Source organism: Scyliorhinus canicula, chromosome 17 (genome assembly GCF_902713615.1).
Source record: "Scyliorhinus canicula chromosome 17, sScyCan1.1, whole genome shotgun sequence".
NCBI lineage: Eukaryota > Metazoa > Chordata > Chondrichthyes > Carcharhiniformes > Scyliorhinidae > Scyliorhinus > Scyliorhinus canicula.
In genome coordinates this window covers 51,461,692-51,481,268 of record NC_052162.1, presented here as the reverse complement: position 1 = coordinate 51,481,268, position 19,577 = coordinate 51,461,692, and the positions used below count along the sequence as shown (strand labels likewise).

Below are 19,577 nucleotides of genomic sequence, written 5' to 3'. Positions count from 1 at the left end.
TTCGGCAGTCCAACACACCAAACTACTAAACAGAGACGCTTATGTCACGGGCATTAAGTCTATGTACGTTCGCTAGCGGCGAAGGGGGTACGCTCGATCATGCAGAAACTGTGCAGCTTGCTTGTTCCCGAGAGGTGGCCTCCCGTAATCTGGAGGCCTGCACCTCCGTCCGCACGGCACCCTTGTGGGCATCGTGGGCCCCACCAGCTGCCGACTCAAGTACATTGCAAACCTGCGCCACACGGCAGCCAACCAACTCCGGAGGGCCCAAATGTTATTTTTGTGGCCAGAGCAAACATCCCAGGCAGTGCTGCCCGGCGCGGATCGCAACCTGCAACGGGTGCGGGAAGAAGGGCCACTTTGTTTCCGTTTGCCAGGCCCGGTCGGTTGCCGCTGTTTCCAGGCCCGGCATTGCTACACCCCCCACGTGTGATCCAGGGGCGCCGCCATCTTCTCCACCACAAGCCACATGCGGCTCGTGGGCGCCGCCATCTTCTCCACTGCAAGCCACGTGCGGCCCATGGACGCCGCCATCTTTGCCGCCCACCATGTGCGCCCCGTGGGTGCAGTCACATTCGGCGGCATTTTGGACCCCTCAGGACCCTTGCTCGTCTGGCCGTTTGCTGCCCGCTGATACCTCCGCCACCGCTGATCAGCCTGGGACCTCCCAACATCCTCTGCAGATTGCCTCCATCACCCTTGATCAGTCTCAGCCCCGCAACCTCGCAACCGCTACGACGACGGTAAAGATCAATGGGCATGAGACGACCTGCCTCTTTGACTCCGGGAGCACAGAGAGTTTCATCCACCCCGCTACGGTAAGGCGCTGCTCCCTCCCGGTACTCCCCGTCACCCAGAAAATCTCCCTGGCCTCCGGATCCCATTCCAAGCAAATCCAGGGTTACTGTGTCGCGACCCTCACCGTTCAGGGCGTAGAGTACAGCAACTTCAGGCTCTACATCCTTCCCCATCTCTGCGCTGCCTGTTACTAAGTCTTTATTTTCAATAGCACCTCCAAAGACTTAGTTTGAAATTCGGCGAACTCCTGCCCCCCCCCCCCCCCCCCCCACCCCCACCCCCCCCCCCCCCCCCCCCCCCCCCCCACCACCACCACCATCTGCGGCCTCACGACGCTCAAGGCTGATCCACCTTCACTTTTTGCAAACCTCACCACGGACTGTAAGCCCGTCGCCACCAGGAGCAGACGGTACAGTGCTCAGGACAGGACCTTCATCAGGTCGGAGGTCCACTGGCTTCTGCGGGAGGGGATCATTGAGGCCAGTAACAGCCCCTGGAGAGCTCAAGTGGTGGTCGTAAAGTATGGGGAGAAGCACAGGATGGTCATTAACTACAGTCAGACCATCAACCGGTACACGCAGCTCGACGCGTAGACCCTCCTACACATATCTGACATGTTCAATCAGATTGCGCAGTATTGAGTCTTCTCCACAGTAGACTTGAAGTCCGCCTACCACCAGCTCCCCATCCGCCCGGAGGACCGACAATATACTGCGTTAGAAGCAGATGGCCGCCTCTATCATTTCCTTAGAGTTCTCTTCGGCGTCACCAATGGGGTCTCGGTCTTCCAGCGATGGATGGACCGAATGGTTGACCAGTACGGGCTGCGGGTCACCTTCCCGTACCTAGATAATGTCACCATCTGTGGCCGTGATCAGCAGGACCAGGACGCAAACCTCCAAAAATTCCTCCATACCGCCAAACTCCTTAACCTCACCTACAATAAGGAGAAATGCTTGTTCCGCACCAACCACTTAGCCATCCTTGGCTACGTAGTGGAAAATTGAGTCTGACCCTGACATCATGCGACCCCTCCTGGAACTCCCTCTTCCCCACTGCCCCAAGGCCCTGAAACAATGCCTGGGGTTTTTCTCATATTACGCCCTGTGGGTCCTTAATTATGAGGACAAGGCCCATCCACTCATCAAGTCCACAGTTTTTCCCCTGACGGCTGAGGCCCGCCAGGCCTTCATCCACATCAAGGCGGACATCGCCAAGGCCATGATGCACACAGTCAACGAAACACTCCCTGATGCACTATCAATTACGATGAGACAAGAATAGAGAGTAATCGCGGCTTTATTAAGCAGAGATGTGTTGCCCCCTGCAGCTGCTACCAGAAATGGGAGCAGCTCGGTGAGCACACACATTTATCCTCCGCCTGTTGGGCGGAGCCAGCAGGCAGTGATCTACCCCCGTACCAGTAGTACAGGAGCCTTACCGTATTACCTCTAATACAAGTATTATACAAACAATGGTGACTGCCACATTCACCTCCTGTTAAAAAAAAAGAGTCCAGCGGGGGTGGTGGAAAAATCTATTTACAGGTTTGTGAGAATTTAAAGTTTACAGTCTGGTGAAAATTTACAAATTTAGCCGGTCGGGTGCCTTTATCCTCCGTTGTGAGGTCCTCGGTCCCGGTGGTGATGCAGGCGCCGGCTTGGTCGCCTGTGACTCCGGGAGCGTGTTGTCCTCATCTTCATCCCTGGGTGTAACCAGGGGGAGGACAGATCGTCCTGGGGCGTGGGCTGTAGTGAGGTGCGCTGGCGGGAGGATGGGTGGCGCCGGGGCAATCGGCGGGGGGTGTAGAGCCGTGGGTGGGGATCCAGCTGGTGCCAGGTCCCTGAGGGAGACCATGTCCTGGCGGCCGTCGGGGTACGCCACGTAGGCATACTGTGGGTTCTCATGCAGCATTTCGACCAACGGGTCCGCCTTGTGGATCCACACGTGTTTACGGAGGCGGACGGGTCCTGGAGCTGCCAGCCACGTTGGGAGCGAAACCCCGGAGGTGGACTTCCTAGGGAAGGCAAGGAGACACTCATGGGGGGTTTCATTAGTCGCAGTGCAGAATAGTGATCGAATTGAGTGGAGCGCGTCGAGGAGGACCTCCTGCCAAAGGGAGACCAGGAGATCTTTAGACCACAGGGCAAGCAGGATGACCTTCCAGACCGTCCCATTCTCACTCTCCACCTGCCCGTTTCCCCGGATGTTGTAACTGGTCGTCCTGCTCGAGGCAATGACCTTGCTGAGCAGGAACTGACGCAGCTTATCACTCATAAAGGAGAATCCCCGGTCGCTGTGGACGTAAGCGGGGAAACCGAACAGGGCAAAGATGCTGTTGAACACTTTAAGAACCATGGCAGACTTCATATTGGGGCATGGGATGGCGAAGGGGAATCTGGAGTACTCATCGACCACGTTCAGGAAGTACTAGTTTCGGTCGGTGGAGGGGAGGGGTTCTTTGAAGTCCATGCTGAGGCATTCAAAGGGGCGGGAGGCCTTCACCAGGTGTGCTTGGTCTGGCCGGTAGACGTGCTGTTTGCACTCCGCGCAGACCTGGCAGTCTCTGGCGACAGTCCTGACCTCCGCAATAGAGTAGGTTGCAGGCCTTTCTGAAGTGAAAGAACGGGGTGACCCCTGGGTGACAGAGACCATCATGTAGGGCCCGGTGCTGGCACATGTACCTCGGGATAGGGCATAGGGTGGCTCGTTGAGCTTCCTGGGGCGATACAAAATCTCATAATTGTAGGTGGAGAGCTCGATCCTCCACCTCAAGATTTTATCATTTTTGATCTTGCCCCGCTGTGTATTATTAAACATGAAGGCAGCCGACCGTTGGTCAGTGAGGAGAGTGAATCTCCTGCCGGCCAGGTAATGCCTCCAATGCCGCACAGTCTATGATGGCTTGGGCCTCCTTTTCGACAGAGGAGTGCCGAATTTCGGAGGCATGGAGGGTGCAGGAAAAGAATGCCACGGGCCTGCCTGCCTGGTTGAGGGTGGCGGCCAGAGCGACGTCCGATGCATCGCTCTCGACTTGGAAGGGGAGTGTCTCACTGACCGTGTCCATCGTGGCCTTGGCAATGTCAGCCTTGATACGGCTGACAGCCGTTAAGGGGAAAACTGTGGAGTGGATGAGTGGGCGGGGCTTGTCCGCATAGTTAGGGACCCACTGGACATAATAGGAGAAAAACACTAGGCATCGTTTCAGGGCCTTGGGGCAGTGGGGGAGAGGGAGTTCCAGGAGGGGGAACATGCAGTCGGGGTCGGGCCCTAGAACTCCATTTTCCACAGCATAGCCAAGGATGGCTAAGCGGTTGGTGCGGAACGCGCATTTCTCCTTATTGTACGTGAGGTTCAGGAGTTTGGCCTTGTGGAGAAATTTGAAAAGGTTAGCGTCGTGGTCCTGCTGGTCGTGGCCACAGATGGTGATGTTATCTAGGTACAGGAAGGTGGCCCGCAGCCCGTACCAGTCAACCATTCGGTCCATCTCATGCTGGAAGACCGAGACACCGTTATTGATGCCGAAGGGAACCCTAAGGAAGTGGTAATGGCGGCCGTCTGCTTGAAACGCAGAGTATTGGCTGTCTGCCTTGCGGATGGGGAGCTGGTGGTAGGCAGATTTCAGGTCCACTGTAGAAAAGACCCGGTACTGTGCAATTTGATTGACCATATCACATATCAGGGAGGGGGGTACGCGTCGAGCTGCATGTACCGATTGATGGTCTGACTGTAGCCAATGACCATCCTGTGTTTCTCCCCAGTCTTTACTACAACCATTTGGGCTCTCCAGGGGCTGTTGCTGACCTCAATGTGGGCAGCACAGTAGCATTGTGGATAGCACAATCGCTTCACAGCTCCAGGGCCCCAGGTTCGATTCCAGCTTGGGTCACTGTCTGTGCGGAGTCTGCGCATCCTCCCCGTGTGTGCGTGGGTTTCCTCCGGGTGCTCCGGTTTCCTCCCACAGTCCAAAGATGTGCAGGCTAGGTGGATTGGCCATGATAAATTGCCCTTAGTGTCCAAAATTGCCCTTAGTGTTGGGTAGAGTTACTGGGTTATGGGGATAGGGTCGAGGTGTTGACCTTGGGTGGGGTGCTCTTTCCAAGAGCCGGTGCAGACTCGATGGGCCGAATGGCCTCCTTCTGCACTGTAAATTCTATGACCTATGATCAATGATGCCTTCCTGCAGCAGCCGCTGGACCTCCGACCTGATGAAGGTCCTGTCCTGGGCACTGTACTGTCTGCTCCTGGGGGCGAGGGGTTTGCAATCTGGGGTGAGGTTTGCAAACAGGGATGGTGGGTCGACCTTAAGGGTCGTGAGGCCGCATACGGTGAGGGGTGGTACCAGAAATGGGAGCAGCTCGGTGTGCACATATATTTATACTCCGCCTACTGGGCGGAGTCAGCAGGCAGGGATCTACCCCCGTACCTGTAGTACAGGAGCCTTACAGTATTACCTCTAATACAAGTATTATATAAACAGTGGTGACTACCACACTCCCCTTTCAGGTGGAAAGCGATGCATCAGACGTAGCTCTGGCCGCCACCCTCAACCAGGCCGGCAGACCCGTGGCTTTCTTTTCCCGCACCCTCCATGCCTCCGAAATTCAGCACTCCTCTGTCGAAAAGGAGGCCCAAGCCATTGTGGAAGCTGTGCGACATTGGACGCATTACCTGGCTGGCAGGTGATTCACTCTCCTCACTGACCAACGGTCGGTTGCCTTCATGTTTAACAATACGCAGCGGGCAAGATCAAAAACGACAAGATCTTGAGGTGGAGTATTGAGCTCTCCACCTATAACTATGAGATCTTGTGTCGCCCACAGAAGCTTAATGAGCCCCCAGATGCCCTGTCCCGCTGTACATGTGCCAGCGCACAAGTGGACTGACTCCGGGCTCTCCACAATGACCTTTGCCACCGGGGGTCACCCGGTTCTTCCATTTTGTCAAAGCCCGCAACCTGCCCTACTCCATTGAGGAGGTCAGGGCCGTGACCAGAGACTGCCAGGTCTGCGCAGAGTGGAAGCCGCACTTCTACCGGCCAGATAGAGCGCACCTGGCGGAGGCCTCCCGCCCCTTTGAGCGCCTCAGCATGGACTTCAAAGGGCCCCTCCTCTCCACCGACCGCAACATGTACTTCCTCAACGTAATTGATGAGTACTCCAGATTCCCCTTCACCAGCCCATGCCCCGACATGACGTCTGCCACGGTCATCAAGGCCCTGCACAGCATCTTCACCCTGTTCGGTTTCCCCACCTACGTCCACAGCGATCGGGGATCCTCCTTCATGAGTGATGTGCTGCATCAATTCCTGCTCAGCAAGGGCATTGCCTCGAGCAGGGCGACCAGCTACAACCCCCGGGGAAACGGGCAGCTGGAGAGGGAGAACGGGACAGTCTGGAAAGCCGTCCTGCTGGCCCTTCGGTCTAGGAAATCTCCCGGTTTCCCGCTGGCAGGAGGTCCTCCCCGACGTGCCGCACTCCATCCAGTCGCTCCTGTGCACCGCTACTAATGAAACCCCTCACGAACGTGTGTTTGCCTTCTCTACAAAGTCCACCTCCGGGGCCTCGCTTCCAACATGGCTGACAGTTCCTGGACCTGTCCTCCTCCGGAAGCATGTGCGGAGCCATAAATCGAATCCCTTGGTTGAGAAAGTCCACATCCTCCACACAAACCTACAGTACGCCTATGTGGCACACCCCGACGGGCGACAGGACACAGTCTCCCTCTGGGACCTGGCACCCGCTGAGTCCCCGCCCACAACCCCCGACCTGATACCGCTCCTCCCCCCCGGTTGCCTCATTCACCCCTGCGCCACCCACTCTCCCACTAGAGAACCTCACCGTAGCACCCATCCCAGCAGGATCCGTCCCCTCACTGGATCCACAAGGGGTGATGAAGGAGAGGACAACACGCTCCCGGAGTCGCAGGTGACCACATCGGCACCCACACCACCACCAGGACTGAGGCGATCGCAGCGGAGGGTCAGAGCCCCCGACAGACTCAATCTGTAATGTTTTCTTCACCCCTGCCGGATGTTTTTTAAACAGGGGGTGAATGTGGTAAACACCACTGGTAACACATTGCATGTATTATGGTACTGCCACTGTATTACAGGTACCATGGTAAATCCCAGCCTGCTGGCTCCTCCAGCAGGTGACGTATAAAAGTGTATTCTCTCCTGCGCTGCTCCCATTCTGGTTCCAGCTGCAGGAGGAACAACATCTTGTGCAATAAAGCCTCGATTGTTTCCCCATTCTCGTCTCGTGTTAATTGACAGTACATCACTCTCTTAGCTGGGCCTTCCTCCCAAGTGAGGGGTGAAAGTCCTGCCTCCAGTCAGTTTAGGTTCCCTGGAGTGTTAAAATAGCTGTGGAGCAGCCAGTATCGGCGGCAGTGTGTTCCCCGCTGACTCTTTGCATGGCAGGTGGAATATCTTGGCCCACAGTTTTCAATCTGTTGACCCTCTCATGAAACAGAGTTGTAAAACAAAAAAGAACAGGGGGGGATTTTCCAGTCGTTCTTGCCAGCAGGATCTTCCGGTCTGACCGGGGGCGGGTGGATTCAATGGAAAATCCGATTGATGGCAGCGGGACCAGAAGATCCTGCTGCCGGCCAATTGTGAGCCATCTCCCACCGCTGAGAAATATGCCAATAATGGGGGGGAGGGGGTGGATTCTGTCGTGTTATTCACCCTGGGGTAACACGGACTGCAACTGGATGCAGTTGTACTTGAAAGTAGACTCTAAACTGTGATGTTAGTTCAATACGGTTTATTGAACTTATTAAGCAGTGCAAACAGTTCGCTGTGGGTTTGACACTCTACTAATCTAAGCGTGCTTTCTATAACTAACTCGACCAGACTAGCTCTGACCCACGTGTAGAATGTGCTAACTGATATATACACCCTAACTGTCACTACAGTTGTCACCAGTGGAAAGAGGCAGAGTGCTGATGCCTCGTGTGTTTTATAGTGGGAGACTCTAGTGTTCTGCCTGGTGATTGGTTGTGTTCTATCCTGCATGTTGATTGGCTGTACTGGGTGTCTGTCACTGCCTGTCTGTATCTCATTATGTGCATGAGTGCATATCATGACAGATTCCTCCCTCAATATTTTATAATAACTTCTTTCTTGATTATGAATAAATGTAGCCAAATGCAGCATTTAAAATGACGCAGAAACAGATATATGGCAATTACAGTACAGGAATACTCAACTGGCCGATCACAACTAAAGTGCCTTCCCATATAATGCCGACTCATTGATCCAAAATATAATTATGGGGTGACTTAGCTGTCAAAACTTTAAAAGCATTTCGAACACTGATCTTCATTCAGTAATACATGTCAAATCATTACCTTTATCTCCTTCAGAATTATATGACAAATTCCTAAAAGCCAGTACATAAAATAATAGAATGCAATACTGACGTGTGTCAAAACTGTTGGGGTTGACTTCAATAAATTGCTTTAAAACTGCTTTATAAGCAAGTTGGTTTCCCCGTCCATTCAGGTCTTTGAGCCATTTATTAGCTCATAAACTTTGTCATTTGCAGGCAACTCACTTCGACCTTTTTTTTTGCGAGTCCTGCTCTATTAATCAAGGCAAAAGCAATACGTTAGTTTTTGGAAGACTGAACGTCAAAAATGCGCATTGTTGAAGAGACAGTATTCAAAGAGAGTAAGAATCATTGACTTGAATAAAAAAGGTTGAAGTCTTAACAGTGTGCAATCATTTTGCATTGATTGCAATAAATTACCAAAATGAAATGGAGTGATGTTTTTGGCTTTTAATCAGTTGGAATCTGCCAAAAGATGCATTATGAGGCCCACAGTATTTCACTGGGGAAAATAAAATTTGATTGAGAATTCCCAGAGGTGATTTTGCATGGTTGTGCTTAAATCTGCTGATTAACGTTTTTCCAGTCCTCCAAGTGCTCTGTGGCTTTCAAATCATTGTTGACACCGAGGGAAAGAAATAGATTGGTCTTTCTAACTCATGGCCAGGGAGGTTAGATTTCTCCCCATTTTGACCTCTTCCCTGTTCATTTTGTACGTGATGAAGAGAAAATAAATCCTCAAAGCACTTGGACATAGTGGGTTGTGCTCTCCAGTTTCTTATTGTGATAAGCAACACAATCTCACATTATGGCTCAGATTTTGCTGCCACAGTACAGCAAGTTTAATGGAGCTGGCTATTATTAAAGTGCAAATTATCCTGAATTACATCTATCTTTTATTAGCTGCGTGAAAATTGCAGTTCGCCCTAAATCTCCCTGTGAGTTTCATGAACTGCTATATTTGCATATTAATTCCTAGGGACATAATTTAACAGCAGAGGTATCTTTTTACATGGAAGGTTTGTGTCCCCGAAACGCAATCAATCTACTTGTCCTTGGAGCAATTTAAACTGTGGAGTCTCATTCCCAAAGGTTATAAATTGTTGTAAGCATTTTTTTAATGTGAAATTTAGATTGTTTTTCATACTTTCTCTTTGCTTCTTTTTTTCCCTCTCAATCCAATCTTTTTTTAAGTCTCTCCCACCCTTGCTCAGAGTGACAATCTCCGGTGAATTGCCACTCTGGATGGACTTATCCACGTAGCACATTGGTTGGCACTGTTCGATTCCTGGCTTGGGTCACTGTCTGTGCGGAGTCTGCACGTCTTCCCCGTGTCTGTGTGGGTTTCCTCCCACAGTCCAAAGATGTACAGGTTAGGTGGATTGGCTATACTAAATTGCCCTTAGTGTCCACAAAAATGTTAGGTGAGGTTACTGGGTTACAGGGATAGGGTGGAGGTGTGGGCATAAGTAGGGTGTTCTTTCCATATGCCAGTGCAGACCTGATGGCCAAATGGCCTCCTTCTGCACTGTAAATTCTATGATTTCTATGAAAGCCCCTGCCTCGCCCAACCTTCTTCCCTCAGGTTGAGTGAGACAGGAGCAGTAAAGTGCACCTCAGGCTGCAACAGCGAGGATTAACTGGGGTGCAGGAAGAACAACATGCCCCCTTTTTAAGGCACTAATTGCCATAAAGGAGATGTAAAAGGGGCAATTTAAATGAAGAAGGTAAGTTTCAAAGATAAGCAGGTCAGACAATTGGGGGTAGACTGGAGTTTGGGGGTTGGAGGAGAGACCGAGAGATCTGGAGGGGTAGGGGGGGGTTATGGGGTGGTGAGGTCAGGAGTGGGGGGTCGGGTCGGACTGGGAGGAGGTGTCGGGTGGGGTGGGATGGGGTGAGGCCGGGTTGGAAAGGGAGGGATGGGAGGGTCTGGTCGGCTGTGGGCGGGTCTCTTGTCGGTTGTGGGGGGTTGCTGTGGAGTCAGGTTGGACTGGGATGGGGTCCCGGTTCAGTCGAACTCGGTTGAGGGGGCGTTAGGTCAGACAGGACGGGGAGTGGGATGGGCTTTGGGCCGGAAGTGGGTCAGACCTGTGGGGCAGTGAGGGGGGTGTCGGGGGTGGTGGTTGGGGGTGGTGTGCAGAATCTTCTAGGTAGTCCTGTATGTACGGGGTGATACTTGTGAAGCTCAGTCCATGTGTTTCAATAGTTATTCTGCATTTGGAAGTGGATATTTTCCTTCTAATTCTTTCCGAGTAGCTATCAGGGTAAAACTGGTAGAACCATCCCAATTTACATTGCTTCTGTTGGTTGGTACCCAGCGCAGTGCAATTGTCCAGGGAGAGTTAATACTTCTGGACAACTTCCAGGTAAACCCTTATGTGGGTACTTCCTGGAGGGAATCCCCAATGCATCATTGGGATATCCCCTAAATACAATTAACCAGAATGTTATGCATCTTTTCTGCATTTGAACAGAGAACATATAGTGCAGAAGGAGGCCATTCGGCCCATCGAGTCTGCACCGACCCACTTAAGCTATCACTTCCACCCTATCCCCATAACCCAATAAACCTTCCTAACCTTTTTTTTGGTCACTGAGGACAATTTATCGTGGCCAATCCACAACCTGCACGTCTTTGGACTGTGGGAGGAAACCGGAGCACCCGTTGGAAACCCACGCAGACACGGGGAGAACGTGCAAACTCCGCACAGACTCTGATTCAACTCTAATTCACCTTAATTCTTCGCTGTTCCTCTGTTCCTTTTCCACTGTCCAAATCAAATTGCTTAACTTCCCAAAAGCCTCACAACCCTGCGTCATTATCTACATTATGAACCTGATAGAGGTCTACAAGATGATGAGTAGCATGGATAGAGTGGATGGATAGGCACTCTTTCCCAGGGTGGAGGGGTCAGTCACCAGGGGGTATAGGTTTAAGGACTGTGGGGCAATGTTTGGAGGAAATGTGCAAGGCAGGTTTTTTAAGCAGAGGATGGTGAGTGCCTGGAACGCATTGCCAGGGGATGTTGAGGAAGCAGATACATTAACAACGTTCAAAAGGCATCTTGACAAACACATGGAGAGGATGGGTATAGAGGGATACAGCACAACAAAGTGCTGAGGGTTTTGGCCAAGGTTGGTATCATTGACTGGTACAGGCTTGGAGGGTTGAAGGGCCTGTTCCTGTGCTAGTATTGTTCTTTGTTCATATTTCCACAACTTACAGGACAAAAACACTTTGAGTTGATGTACAAGAAGAAAATGTTCAATTTATGGAACATGCTGCCTGAAAGATCTGAGCCAATAAATGTAAAAGATTATTATTTATGTGAAGCTGAAACTCCAATGACTGGGCTACAGCTGATAATGTGAAAGTAAGAGTAGTTCTAAATTCCCAAGCTGATAATTGCAGCTTGCACAATTTTCCAATAATTAATTCCTATATAATGCTCTCATCACCACAGAAGAAGATAAATATTTTCGGCTCTTTGAATATTATTGTTCCCTCTGCGCTGGCATTATCTTCTGCCAACTGGAAGAGAATTCAACCGTTACCTCAACTAACAACATACTTTATTAATCTAGTAATGAATGCAGTCTTTATTAAGAGAGAATGCAAAAGTCCAATCAGTCCTTTTGTATTTTTTTTCCAGAAGTAATCTACTTTTCTACCACGAGCCGTTCCACTAGATGATGTAAGTTACCGAATAAAACAAGAAAGACTCGAGGATCCAACGTACATTGGAAAGGATCAGTGATACCGGAGAATCAATAACATTCAAGGTTTATTATCTATTTTGTCCTGACTTCTGAAGTTTTCTACGTTCTCTTTGTTGGCCAGAATTTCAATTCCTGATAACTGTTTAATTTGAAATTTCACATGAAGTTTTTTGAAATAAGTATCAAACAGATCATTCATTGTTTAGCTTTCTGTAACACTATCATCCTACTTAAAGTAGATAAGTGCTATTTTACTAGTGTAGTGATTAATGGGCGCTTTACCTCTAAATTAACAGAGGCTCATAGACCTTATTGATTGATGGGCTTTAAAGTCTGAATTCAGTAAGTCTCATGCCAAAAAAATGGATCCAGGCATATTGAAAACATTCATACCAGTCTTTATTAACTACAGTGTAGTTAATGATTTTTCTGACCAAGAGACCAAAATTTATTCAAGATTTGATCACCTGAGGTAGGGGTGGTGGCCTTCCAAGGGTTGGTCCAATTAATATTCAATTTAATATCTTTGTATTTGTTTCTGTGAAATACTTTTCTTTGTTAAAACATTTTACAGTGGTTAACCACAAAGTAGTTTAATGGTGTGATATTTTTGTCATTTCAGTTGGCAGGAGATAATATGTTGCATCTAACATATTCTCCTGAAAGCAGTTTACCATTCCTGTAACTAGTGAATCTACCTCTCCAATAGCCTAGAAGGTATACCCGCAGAATTTACCCGCCTTCTGGAGCGGGCAGGATGAACTGGGGGAATCAGGCAGAAATCCCCAAATTTGATTCCAGCAGGAAGGGTCCAACATGGGAATACCACCTGCTGGCACAGGATATCAATTAGGCTCATTAACAAGCAACTTCAGAGCAATTATCCCTGAACACTCCAGGATTTAATGGCGGCTCAGGGATTTAATGGTCCTTGCCCCCCCCCCCCCCCCCCCCCCGTGCCTCCCAAAAGCTGCACAGAAAACCTTGTTGAATTTCCATGTGGTCTCATGGGGGTTGGGGGGGTTTCTCATTCACAGACACTCAGTGCCCATTGAGGAAGCTGGTAGCAGATAGCAAATGTTCCACCGAAAGCCACTCCTCAATCACTCCTGACACCATAGGAAGATTTTTCCCAATGTTTGTCATAGTGTCAGGTTCAGATTGACAACCAGCATGATTCTGCAGATGTACAGTCGCGTTTTCACTACAGATTTTGTGGCACTTAATGCACAGTGTTACGGACACCTGGCCAGCTCTCAACAGTGGGTAAGATACTGGACCAGAGCCTTAACTTTTTTTAAGTTTTAAGGCGATGCAGAAAGATCGATTCATTCCAGGAGTGATAACATAAGAAATAAGGCTTGGTTATTTTATAAACAAACTTTATTAAAACAAAAGAAAAACAATATTTAAACTTTTAAACTTCAACCCTAACAATAACAAATTACATGTAGTTTCTTAACTTTACCACACAAATTCCTATTAAACAACACTATAAATGAACATGCTGCTCTCATTCCACTTATACATGGAGGGCAAAGGATATACTTGCATTTACGAAGCAATTTTTCTTCTGGTAGGGAAATTCTTTCAGAATCCTTTTCCAAAGCCTGCCTCGGTGGCAACTTTCATGATATCTCTTGGTCGCTTTCCTTTGCCTTCTCCCTGTACCTGTTCGAAACAGGATTCTTTCTCTGTCTCTCTGAACTCTACTCAGCCCCTCAAACAAAGATTCTCACCTGAGGTTTCCAGACATTGTTCTCATCGAATCTTGGCAAGGCTTGCATATATTTAAACATGTCCCTGCTAAACCTTAGATAGAGGTATTTGTTCTTCCCCTAAGACTTCCTCACCACTTTACTTTGTTGCTCTCCTTGCAGTACCAGTTTCCAAAGTTCAAATTCCCTCACTTTTTCCTTGCCATAGCATATCTCCCTCTCTCTTCCTATGCTAATCTTTCCCTTTCCATTTCCATCTTTTTCCTTTCTATTTCCAGTTGGAAAACTCTCTCTTTTTCTTTGGCTTCATTTGCCATCTCCATTTCTTTCAACTTTTGCCGCTTTTCCAATTCTTTCCTTTTTAATCGGATTCGAGCAAATTCTAATGGGTTGGACTTGTAACTCCTCCCAAGTGATTTTTTTCCACCCCCCAGGACATCTTTTGCAACTGCATGGGCTATCTCCAGTCACTCCCTGTTCAATATTTCAAACCCGGAAAGAATGACCCACACACATGCATTGTCTTTAAGTTCCATAACCCCAAGCCAAACAAGGAATTATACATTAGAATATTCCGGCGAACTTCTGATCATGGGGTTGTGGACCTGAGGAGATTTTTCTGACCAAGAGACCAAAATTTATTCAAGAGGTAATTGGGGCTGAGCAGACACACAAAAGGTGACTCTCCTCTTGGAAACTCAAATTTAGCCACTTTTAACCCAAAATAGGCCACTAAATCCGCAAAAGAAAACCCTCACCCGCTTCCAATATCACCACAATGAAGGAAACATGCGAAGCAACAACAACCCTGTCAGCTGAAAAGGCGGCAGATTTGGTAAGAACCTGGAGGGAAAGACCTTGGAGATGGCAAACACGTGGGGCGAGGAGGTATCTGCCATACCTGAACAGGATGGACCAACACAACATTTACCGGTCTACCACCCAATGAACGATTGGAGGGAATTCCTGACCCAGGAATTCCCAAGTGCTCAAGGATGCCATCAAACTGGAAATGATGGTGTCCTATTATGCTCTTGGCGTAGCATCAGCTGCTTCCTTGATGTTCACTCTGACAAAGGAAGGTTCAGACGTGGAGATAACTTCAACACGTTTATTAAACTATTTACAATTCTCCTATTCGGATTCGCCACAACTGTTAATCCTTCTATAGCTACTCAGACTGACGAACCAGTCTGCCACAATCCACGTGGTGGGTGTGATGTTGAACCAACCCTGTGTCTGTATCACTGAGTGACCCCACTGGAAAGAGGAAGATCATGTGTGCTGTGTCCCATATATGGGTTGGTATAATGCCCCCCTGTGGTAGTGTCACCTCTGTGTGTATCGTGAATGCCCATTGGCCGTGTCCTATCTTACTGACCGATTGGTTGAGTGTCTGTATGTCATGTCTCTGGTGCTCCCTCTAGTGTCTAGCTAGTCTACGTGTACTTACATTAACCCCTTGTGTGTCTACAGTGATGCATATCATCACAGATGGCGATGGTGAAAGTGGAGATCGTAGAGGTGCTGGTCACCCTACAAGCTTGAGGGTGGCATGGTAACACATTGCTTCACAGCGCCAGTGTCTCAAGTTCGATTCCGGCTTGGGTCACTGTCTGTGCGGAGTCTGCACGTCCTCCCCGTATGTGTGTGGGTTTCCTCCGGGTGCTCCTGTTTTCTCTCACATGTTCCGAAAGTCGGCTTGTCAGATGAATTGGACATTCTGAATTCTCCCTCAGTGGACCCCAACCGGCGCCGTAGCGTGGCGACGAGGGGATTTTCACAGTGGCTTCACTGCAGTGTTAATGTAAGCCTAATTGTGACACTAATTATTATTAAATGGGAAGGCCACTCAATCCAGGTGTACCGGAACATTGGGGCAGACCTGGCCAAGCGCCGGGCGGAATTTAACAAAGTCAAGGAGTCCCTCTATAAGAACAAAGTGCGGTTCGGAATGCTGTACCCCATCAAGCTGTGGGTGACGTTCCAGGGACTGGAGTACTATATCACCCCACCGGCAGAAGCAGATGAATTTGTGCACAAACATGGCTGGGAAGGCAACAAAACCAGTAACGAACCAGATACTTCAACGCATTGGTCAACAAAAATTGTTTAGTGACTCTTTGTGTGGGACCGAACTGCCTGGTCTTCAAATCTGACATTGAGTCTCAGAAAGGAGGAGGCGAGAGCAGTGAGGTGAAGGAGGGGATGAAGAAGAGGAAAGTGGAGAAGGGACACGCATCGGTCAGGGCGAGGTATAGATCAACCCGGGGGGTTGGGGGATCACACTAACGGGTGAGCAAGCACAAGGAAGTACGAGGTGGTAGACCTCCTGATGGGGGGAGGGTGCCTGGCGACAGAGGGAGAGAACAGTCTGGGGGGAGTGCGAGAGGAGGGTAAATAGAGGAGGAAAGGCTGGGGGCAGGGAACGTAGTGGGTCGGGGAGAGGAAGGGTGGGGGAGGCGGACCCAGGGGAAAGGCCGACGGATGGGGCTGAAGGGCATTAAGCTGCCAATGATAGATCGCACATTGCGGCAAGGAAAACAAAGGCACCACAATTTTGGAAGGTCCCCAAACAAAAGGAAACCCCGGAGTGCAGGGGCACATCCACAAGGTAAGCATAGTTGACCCCACAGGAGGCAGGGGGGGAACAGAAACTCCCCATCAGAATAGTCACGTCAGGGGACTTAATGGACCACTGAAAAGATCCAGAGTCTTCACCCATCTGAAAAGTGTGAAAGCTAGCATAGTCTTCCTCCAGGAAACCCATCTGAGGGAGAAGGACCGACTGCAGTACGAAAGAGCTGGGTTGGACAGTCTTGCCAATCGTGACACGGAACAAGGGCCGGGGGTGTGGCCATTCTGCTCAATAAGAGGACAGCATTTACAGCAGCATGGATGGTTATGTACCAAGGGGGACAGCACCATTAGAACTGGGAGAAGTCACGGAGAGCACCAGCTCCATGCAGGCGGGGAAGGTGTCAACGCCAGATGGATTCCTGGGGGACTTCTAAAGAAGAATCGCACCAGCACAGGCCCCGCACCTCCGGGAGGTGTTTGCAGACACGCTAGCAAGTGATATCCTGCCACCAACACTGGCAAAAGCCTCAATATCGCTGATACCCCCAAAATACCCGACTGAGTGCAGGTCCTCCAGGCCAATTTCACTACCCAACATAGGCGCAAAGATCCTGGCAAAAGCCCTGGCAAAGCGACTGGAGACATGTATGTCAGAGGTAGTTACGGAGAATCAGATGGGCTTTGTCAAGGGCAGGCAGCTAACATTGGACATCAGGTGCCAGGGAGACAACACCAGTAGTGATCATCTCCCTGAATGCAGAAAGGCTTTCGACAGTCAAGTGGAAGTACCTACTGGAACGGTTTGTGTTCGGACCAGGATTCACCTCCTGGGTGAAATTACTGTACACCGTTCCCATGGTGGGTGTATGGACATCCCGGGGAGGGGATGGCATAGTGGTATTGTCGCTGGATTAGTAATCCAGAGACCGAGGATAATGATCTGGGGACCTGGGTTCAAATCCCACTACGGCAGGTGATGGAATTTAAACTCAGTAAAATATCTGAATTTTTAAAAAGTCTAATGATGACCATGAAATCATTGTCAATTGCCATAAAAACCCATCTGGTTCATTAATGGCCTTTCGGGGTGGAAATCTGCCATACATGTAACTCCAGACCCACAGCAGCGTGTTGACTCTTAACTGCCCCCTCAAGGGCAATTAAGGATGGGTAATAAATGCTGGCACAGCCTGCAATGCCCACGTCCCATGAACGAATAAAAAAAACACCGCCAGCTCTGAATACTTACAGCTGCACAGAGACATGAGGCAGGGATGCCTGCTACCCCTGCTGCTGTTTGCTCTGGAAATCGAGCCACTGGCGAAGGGGTGGAGAGGAATCCAAAGGGGGGAGAGAGAGCATAGAGTTTTACTCTACGTGGATGATATGCTCCTCTCAAACCCCTGGGCCAGCATGGAAAAGATAATGTAACTCCGAAAGGAGTTTGAAGTCTTCCTGGGTCACAAACTTAACCTGAGCAAAAGTGAGATCTTCCCGGTGAATCCACAGGGGGAAAGAACAGAGCTGCCAGTCAAACAAGTCCAAACCAAATTCCTGGGGATCCAATAGCCTACAACTAGCCATGAATCCACAAATGGGGCCTTACATGTCTGGTGGAGGAAGTCAAAAGGGACCTGCAGAGGTGGGGCCCACTCCCACTCTCCCTAGCAGCAAGGAAAAAAATATATAAATAGCGATAAAATACCACTATAATTCTTACTATGAAATTCTTTAAATACCTCATCATTAACTGCAATCCTAACACCTCTGGGTGTTTCTGAGCACATGGATGACCTGACATAGCATGAACATGTGGGTATCTGAATAACCATTAGTTCACAATCTTAATATAATCAACTGAAAACCTGTTTCTCCAATACAAAACCCAATTGGAACATTAGAACCAGTACTAAATGGATGGATTCTCCACCATTTCTTCTGATTGGTACAGCCATGTTTGTTGTAGTATGCCTTCAGCAGCATGGCCATCATTAGAATGGAAGTGCATCATGTGATCCAGCCTCAGTTTTAGTTTGGTCTATGAGCAGAAAGCAGCGCACACAGCTCAGATAGTGCCCGAGTAAAAAGCTGACAAACAGGCTGATCTTGTTGTGTGACTGCAGTGCACGGTGCTTTCAAAAGGATAAACAAAGCGTTAGCTCAGTCGGAACAGGCGAGTGACCAGGGTGTGGACCAGATCGCTAGCAAGTGAGGCAGAATGAAGCAAAAAAAAACGAACAAAATCATTATGAACTTGGGCCAGAGAAGGCTGTAATTATAATGGGTGGCTTCAGGAGTTGCTGAACAATAAATTTAATAAAGCAAAGAGGAAGGTCAAAGGGATATTATCAAAGTGTCCACAAAATTCCACAGTTGAATTGGAAATGAGGTGATCAATATGCAGGCACAGAATTTCTAAGTTTACAGTTGGAACAACAAGTTCATATCCAGGATACCACAGAAAGTACATGGCAACTAGTCAAAGTGACATTTTATTAGCATACGGACATTCACCTTACTGCTTTATGCTTCAATTTCCTATCTAGCTAGCTTATGCTTTCCATAGAATCCCTAGTGTAGAAGGAGGCCATTTGGCCCAGCAAGTCTGCACGATCCTCTGTAGGGGAAACTTACTGAGGCCCACTCCCCCCGCCCTACCCCCATAACCCAGTAACCTCACCTAATCTTTGGACACTTAAGGGACAATTTTAGCGTGGCCAATCCACCTAACCTGCACATCTTTGGACTGTGGGAGGAAAGCGGAGAACATGGAGGAAACCCACGCACACACGGGGAGAACATGCACACTCCACACAGAAAATCGCCCAAGGCCGGAATTGAACCTGGGTCCCAGGCATTGTGAGGCAACAGTGTTAACGACTGTGCCACCGTGCCGTCCGTGTGTCACCAACTTGGTTGTTCAGAATCAGGATCCTATGAAGTAATTTTCCACAAAGGTGTAACTGAGGACAAATCCGATCCATTTCTACTCCTCCACCACCATTCAGTCTATTGATTCTTGAGCAAGGTCCAAATTCTAATAGGAACAATATCCAAGAATGACTATCCCACAGATCACTGTGAACCATAAAGAAACCTCCAGATACGGTTACCATTGCAAGATCAGGGCATACCAGCGGATTCCCCCTACACTTTAGAGACTCATAAATTCACCAGTCTATACACCTATACAGTGATAGGCAAACATGAAAATACATTGTAAATAGGGAGGGGGAAGTATCTTTAAAAAGAAAGGGGTATGCTGTAATATGTCTTTAAGAGATAGGAGTATGCCATCACTAGAAGGTAAGTGTGCCATGTGATTCAGCCTCAGTTCTATTTTGGCCTCTGAGCAGAACACAACACACATAGCTCTGCTGTGGATACCTCCAAGCTTTATATATTTATAACAATGCCTTTGTAT

General features: G+C 49.1%; 1 protein-coding gene across 3 annotated transcripts in view; it reads left to right on the top strand.

Annotated features, from left to right (window-relative positions):
• frmpd3 (FERM and PDZ domain containing 3) overlaps positions 1-19,577 on the top strand; it is a 648,120-nt gene that overhangs the window by 356,753 nt on the left and 271,790 nt on the right. For all 3 annotated transcript variants that reach the window (XM_038775294.1, XM_038775295.1, XM_038775293.1), the window contains exon 4: positions 11,789-11,918. The gene's annotated coding sequence lies outside the window, so the exon portion shown is untranslated. The remainder of the gene's footprint in view (positions 1-11,788; positions 11,919-19,577) is intronic.